Genomic DNA, 7,825 nt, shown 5'->3' with positions numbered 1-7,825 from the left:
ACTTTCAAAAAGGCTAATTATACGCAGAGCTCACCTCACCTGAATTAAAAATAAGAAGGTGGAATATTTTCCCTCTAATACCCCAAAAGCTCAGGCACCCCAGCTGACTTGGTTTGAAAGGAAAAAGGAACCCATGTGTCCTGGCAGATCTGGGCTGAAATCTCGCCTCATTGTAGCTCCAGATGGAGGGATTTTTCCAAGGAAAGCATCTCGAGTACAACCATCTCTTTTCAAAGCCTTGACATACATTTCTATGGCTCCTGACTTACAGTGGTGGAAGGTCACGGGCTCCCCTCACACTCTCTGGGTCCCTTTTCCGTCGACGAAAGGTCTCACTGAGCAACTCAGTTTGGAGACAATGATCCATGAAGAGACTCATGGCTTTCCTAGAAAATAAAGTCTGTCTAAATCATTTAAGCAGGATAACGCCTTCTTCCTTCGTGGCAAAAAAGTGTCTTTCACTGCCTGTCTTATCTTTGTTATGAAAAAAAAAAAATGCCTTTCATTCAACTTGCAGCACAATGATCTCGTCCCACCAGTACCAGACATTCCCTCTGCCTGAGCCCATGTCTCCTAGCATTGGGTCCCCAGCATGAATAATTGCTCTGCACAGGCCTGGCAGTGGGCACAGCACAGGTTTTCTTGACATCTCTCCACCCAGCCAGCCTCCCCTCAGCCCCCTGGCTCCGCTCCCCCTGGGCGGGCGGGACACGGAGCACCGGGAGGGTGGGATGGGGAGAGCAGAGACGGCTGGTCCAGTGGCACGGGATCCTACAGAAAACACCTCTGGAGCATCCTACAGCAAAGAGGCTCCAAAATACCCCCAAAGCTGCCCAAAATCTGGGCACTGTCCCATCTGTCCAACCTGTGGCTGCCTCCATAAACTGGCAAGAACTGGGTGTGCCCGGACAAGGCACTGGCTGTACCCTCTCCATGGCTGCACACAGCTCCTCCTCCATCCCAAAATGAACTCATCTGTTCGACTTTATGTCCCTCCTCCAAGATTAGCCTGAAAGAGGAGCCATTTTTTTTGGCAGAGTTACTTAAAAGGAGGATGAAAAGGCTGGTTAAAGGCAAGAAATAATCAAACGAACTTTCGGCCAGTTGTGATGAGCTTGTGCAGTTCCTGATATCAAACAGCCCAGAGAGAAATGGGAATCTTTCTAAGGCATAAAGGAATGTACCAACAAACAACAAGCAGGATCCTTGGAATTCTGACACTTGAAGTGTTTAAAGTGAAGGGAATTGATGTTCAAGCAGAAATCAGCACTTGCCACAGCAGACACAACTGAATTCAGTATCATCTGTACAACTGTTCACCCCTCTGGCCTTGAAGCACATCAAATGCAAGTCTGACATCATCAAGACACTACAAAAAGAGGTTTTTCCCAGTGAACCAACAACCTGCATTCCATCCTGGCAACATTCAGCCCTTTTTCAGGGTGAAATTGCTGCGAAACAAAAACTTTCTGCCTGCCTAAAACAAACCCCCTGGGTGAGTGTCTGCCTCTGCTCCATTCTCCACCTATACCCAGTAATTTGCTTTGTTTTCATGATATTTAGGATTAAGTTATTACACTTCCAGATATTTCCCTGTAGACATTTTCTTAAATAGCTTACGTTGCAATAGTAATAATCCTTTGGATGGTCCAGCTGATTGTTCACCTGATTTCTTTTCACCAGGGTAGGGCTGTAAATTAGATCTCTTCTTCTCCAAAATTTTCTTGGATGAATGGTTTCATTAATAAGAAAAGAAACAGAAATCGATTCAAGCCTTCAAAAGGCTCCGAAGAAAAATAATTTCAAAGTAAAGAGAATTTAGGAAATTTCAAAGCCCAGAGAAGAAGAAAAAAACAAAGGACTTTATCTCACTTCTATAAATCCTACCTTAAAAAAACAAGAGGAAAATACAGCAGGTTGAAGAAACTTGCCAAGAAATGCAAAATATCACAGGTAGAGATTTCTTAGTGTTTCTTTCCTGGTGATGCCTTTTACAATAACTTGAAAATAAAACATCAATAAAATTTCTTAATGGCTTAGAGGATAAATTTCCCTTTTTACTTTCATCCAAGCACTAAATTGCACAAGGCAAACCCCGCATCCCAAAAATTACTTCTCCTGACCTCACCCCTTTGTCCAACAGCAGGGACACCTGGGCCAACACCTCACCCTGCTGAGCATCGACCTCGCGTTTGCCCACACTCAGAAAAAGGAAAATTTGGAGGGAATTGGGGTTTTATTGATGAGCAGGAGCTTCCTCCAGCAAGAGCTGCAAGCAAACACTTCTGCTGAACAGTCCACCAAGTGTCACTGGCAGCAAATCATCCTGTTCTGAGCCCTGGAGGATTTGTAAGGACATCTGAAGGCATGTGCTGGGGCATAAATCATCGGCGGCGCACAATTGATTCATGGGGGATTTCAGTTGGTTCACTCTGAACTCCAAACAATTACCACCGGGGGGAATCTCAGAAAATGTCTCTTCCCCTGGGATGAAAGCACCTAAATCAAGCTCAGTTTCAAGGCACAAAAAATTAATGGTGGGTTTTCTCATCTCAACGTGCAGGAAGCTCTGCTCATAAATCCCCACAGAGCTCAGGCTCAGATAATTTTGAGCATCACACAAGCCCCAGATGCAAAATTTATATTAAAAGCTCACCTAACCTGTGAAAACCTCTTCATCCTCACTATTTTGTTTTCACTTGAGAAAACCCCTAAAAATATTAAATATATTATACTAATATATTTTAATATATTATTATAATATATAAAGATACATATTAAAATATTAAAATATTCAGAAAACCATGAGCTTGTAAAATCAAGAATCCTTGATGTTGTTTGATCCCAGGAAAAGTTTAGATACACTAATTTTTAAACAAGGTAAAGTGCTGTTCATCCAGAGAGCTGGGGTTCAGAGCAAGGTGGTCTCCACGTGTCACCACCCTGAGTAAAGGACATGAAAAATGGATTGGGGTTACATTGAAGAAAATATTGCCATAGCAAAGGAAAAACAATTTCTGATTTAGTAAATTAATCAAAACTTCTGTTCATCCACTTTGTATTTTCTTCATCTTTACTTTCCAACAATTTAGGGCATTTTTTTTTTAAATTAAATACAAAGGCCTCCCCGCGTTTCAGAAAATTAATTACTCTTGGCATTTATTAGCTATTCATTTCTGTTTAAAACATGCTTTATAATTCATTAAAGTACCTCAAAAATTAAATTCTTAACAGCCCTAGGCCCAAATTATATTTAAGTAAGAAAATTAAGCACAGTAATAAATAGTGAAGAATTCTGAAATATTAATTTGGCCTGTAGCATTTCAAATGTTTATTTGCAATAATTACTTTGAGACCAAGTTTACATTGCCTTTGTCAGGAGTTTGCTGGGATCTTTTAAGTTACTAATTTCCTCAAATCTGTCCTTATTCCCTCCCTGATAACCATTGCCAGAGCATCTAAATCAGCTCTTTCAGCTGTTTTTCAGTTTAATCATTTTCCATGGGGCACAGGGAAGGAGCAATCCCACTAATTCCTGGGCTGGAGCTCTTAAGTAACATGAGGTTCATTTTCTGCTCCCCTGTCTCCACCAGGAGCCTGAGCAGCACAAGGAAATTCCTTATTTTGGGGGTTTTTTTAAAGCCCATCTCATCCAGCCCCTTGCCCTGGGCAGGGACACCCTTAACTGGATCATAAGGTGCTTTTCTAACTTAGCCAGGCAAGCCCTTAAATAACTTCTATTCCTAAATTCTTGTCTTATCATCAGAATTTATGGAGAGTTTTTCTATCATAGAGTTAACTCCAGATGCTGAATCCTAGAGTATCAGAGCATATTAAATTGCAGTGAATTTCCTCAGCAAAACAGTAAACATGTACAAAGTTGTATTTAAAGCAAACAGGTGTTTATGTCACCCTTGCTTCAGTTCCATAGCTTTGAAAAGTCACTAAAAATATACACCTGGTCTCTGTTTGGATCCAAAATGTTTCTATTTACCTCGGAAATCTGCATTTTGAGGGTTTTGCTCTAGATCAGAAGTATCCAAATTTGCCTCTTGCTGTTGTTTCCAAATCAGGAGCTTTTGTGCTTGGCTGCACAAATTCTGTGTGCTGAGGAGATGAATTATTGCAAGAGGGGAGTTCCACATCCAGGCACTGCCCAGACATTCCCATGCCAGGTGCCCACGTGGATCCGTGTGCCATCCTGCCCACTCCACAATTCATCCTCCTGGAGGGCACAGGCTCCCCAGGGCAGTGCTGCCAGAGCTCCAGGAGGGTTTGGACAACGCTCCCAGGGACAGGGGGGGAGTGTTGGGGTGTCCTGGGCAGGGCCAGCAGTTGGATGGATGATCCCTGTGGGTCCCTCCCAGCTCGGGATAGTCCGTGATTTTATGATTCCTACTCTACTTTTCCCCTAGTGTTGTTATTATTGGAAAATCCTTGCCAGGGTTTAAACTCTGGGTTCTGGGAGATGCTCCAAGGTTGGTCCTGAACAGTGAGCAAGGAGCCGCTGCTTCTCTGCTCTTCAGCCAGAACAGATTATCGAGCAGCAGACCCGAAGCTGTTCCAGAAAATTTTCTGGGATATGAACACGAAGGGATCCCACAGGATCCCACCACCACATCCCACAGGCAGGAAAACAAGAGAACGAGCAGAACAAGGTGTTCTCGACAAGGAAAAATAAACAATTAAAATACCAAAAGGCGATCGAATTCCAGTACGACAACTGAACTCCAATTCCTGGCCCGTTCATCCTCCAGTCGGGGAGGTTTCCGCAGGGATAACTCCGGGTGGGAATGTCGGGTCGCTGCCTCCATCTCCCGGGAGCTGCGGGGAGCGCAGGGCGGCGGCGGCTCCCGGTGTTCCCGGGGATCCGTGGGACCAGCCCGGCCTCGGGGATGGAAAAGGGGAGGCTGCGACCCCCGGACCGCCTGCAGGTCCCCCGGGACGGGCTCGGCCAGCGGGAACGGCCACAAAGGGCCCCGCGATGGGACCAACCCGGCCCGGCACTGCTCGGCCCCGACCCCCTGAGCCTGGCACTGGTACCCCGAGCCTGGCATCGACATTCGCCGTGGTTTTGGGCTCGCTGTGACTCTGTACTCACCTGGAGGTTCCTTCCATGTCCCTTCTCCCTGCCTGCACCCCAGGCATCAGGATTTTCCTTCCGATCCCCAAGGAGAAACCCTCCCCGAGGGGTTACCCGGCTCCCCCGGCAGGACCCACCGGGGCTGTGCTGAAGGCACATTTTCTCGCTCCGGTGTCTGACAGCCCAGCTGAAGTGATAACAACTTCCAAGGCTCGATGTCCCCGGGATCTGGTGCTCCATCCTACCCTCAGCAACACTAGGATTCAAATAGTTTTGGGTTTAGGCTCTCAAGAGAAGAGCAGTGAGGAATTGTATCCCCTCTGTGCAGCAGCCCCCGGGGTTGTGCTTCACCCGCTACTCGCTGCTTCCTCCCCCCTGACACGACTGAATTCACCCCAAAACAAGTGGAAGATGACAAAAAACACCTGTTCTTGGGGAAAACTGCTAAACAAAAACTAAAATAAATACAGTTAAATCCTTGTTTTGGCCACACTTCCAGCAGACACCTGCTCCCTGTTCCTGCTACGTGCCAGAGCTGGGGCAAAGGTGGGAGCATTTTCTTTACCTTAAAACATTGTCCCCCCTGTAAAAGCACAAAAGAGATGAGGGAAGGTGCCTCTTAACAATCATAAAGCTTCAGAGATGAATCATGGGGAAAACAGCTCCTGAGAACCAAGATGTGCAGGAAAACAAGGAGAGCAGGATGTGATTAAGGCACATTCTGGAGTCCCTTTTTTAACACTTGGCTCGTCCCTGGTGCTTGCTTTCTGAAAACCTTCAGTAAGGTTGGTTTTTAATCCATGCCTTGTCTCTTCTCCCACCAGCAACATCTTCACCAAGCCTACAGGAACCCACTGAGACTTTGGGGTTTTCAGGGCTATTAAAAGTATTTTAGAGTAACATTTTTGGCCAACGTGGTTAGTTTTTTCCTGCCTACCTTCAATGAAATCAAGAAAATCATCACCATCTCGGAATCTTTTTTACCTGTTGCCTCCTATATGGTTTCAGTCACTCACCAGACAGGCCCCAAAGTGCTTTTGTGTGAGCAAACATCACTCAAGAGATGGACTTGAAGCAACCATGGGAAAACACTTCTGTGCCTTGGGAATGATGGAAAAAAAATATCCACAAGTCATTTTAAATACAAACAGCACCAGGAGTTACCAAATACCTCAGGAGTGATTTAAAACCCAGATATTGCAATTTAACCCCAATGCCATTATATTGAAATCTCATTTTCCTGTGCCATGACGGGGATTATCCTGAGCTGTTCCATTCTCTGGCAGTGACAACATCAACAACACTTGGCTTTGCTGCAACAGTTCATGTTTAGGACAGAAGAGTTCAATAATCTGCAATGATTTACCATCATAACCCTGCCCAGGTGTCTATGCAGGGCAGTTATTAATGTGATTCCTGGCACTTGTAATCCAAGTTTCTATTTTCAAAGGACCAGATCTTTGCAGGAAAATTATTTCCTCTTAATGCATTAACTCAAATTTAATAGATACCTGAAAAACACACAGAAGGTAGATCATCCCATCCTAACACATCAATCCTACCACTGAATGTCTGTTTTATTACAAGTGTGGCATGAAACACTTGACTGAGGATAAATTCATAAATAGCACTTGATGTATGTGAGATTTTTGGCAAGGTTTACCAAGTAATACAGTTTATATTTAATTTAGGAATGCCTGCTCATCCATTAAAAGGAAAAAAAAATAAAGAGTTGGTGAACTTCCAAATCATAAGTGATGGATTTCTGTCAATTATAAAACGTTATGAATTTGCAACTTTTCTATTCTAGTGCTCAAGGAACTGCCAGCTATTTAAAACTGTACCTTTAGGATTATTCACAAAGTTTAACAAAAATAAATACCATTTTGAGGTTGTTTTGGCATGTTGTAATTTGGCAACAGCGCCAAGAAAACCACCACAGCACACCCTGCACTGCCAGACTCAGCCTTGCAAGAAGAGGAGAACGTAGTACAATGCAAACTTTAATGTCAATATATACAGAGCTTTAAAGAAAACATTTCTTTTAAAATTAAATGAAATAAATACAGTATGATACAAAATCCACAATATGCTTTAAGAGAGAGAGAAAATGACAGTTACAATATCTGAGAACGGGGACCTTTTGGATAGTTCCACCTTCGAAGTACCTCAGAGAGCATGGAATTCATTGCACTGCTCGCAGTTAATGCCCTTTCGGATCCGGAGATTTGTCACCGCTCCCGCGCCAGAGGAGCTTCAGCTCTGCCCAGGGGAGCAGGGCAAGATGCCACAGTGCTTGGGACATGGTGACAGTGCAACCCATTGACAACACTGCTCCAAAGCCCAAGGCAAAACACCCAAACCTGAACCCCTGGTCCTGCAAGGGAGACTCACCCCCAGCATCTTCAGCTGTCACAGAAAAACCCCCAAAGAGGATTCAGTGTTATTCAAACTCGCTATTGGTAATGAGCTGTTGCCCAAATATCGAGATATAATCAATCCAATGTCTTCTAAAGCTTTCAGAGACAGTTTGCTTTCATTACACAGGAAAAAGCTCGAGAAAAACCAGCTGCTGATGATTTTATGGGGGCTTCTAATTGTATGAATTATTATAATGCTCAAGTCAGCTTTAGCTACACACTCAGGGTGGGGTTTTGCCAGATTTGTATTTTCTTCTATTCCCAAAGGAACAACAAAAATTGGGGGAGCAAACATTTAAGAACTACACTGAAGCAGAGACAA

Source organism: Lepidothrix coronata, unplaced genomic scaffold, assembly GCF_001604755.1.
Source record: "Lepidothrix coronata isolate B3197 unplaced genomic scaffold, Lepidothrix_coronata-1.0 Scaffold2, whole genome shotgun sequence".
NCBI classification, from domain to species: domain Eukaryota; kingdom Metazoa; phylum Chordata; class Aves; order Passeriformes; family Pipridae; genus Lepidothrix; species Lepidothrix coronata.
This window is presented reverse-complemented; position numbering follows the sequence as displayed.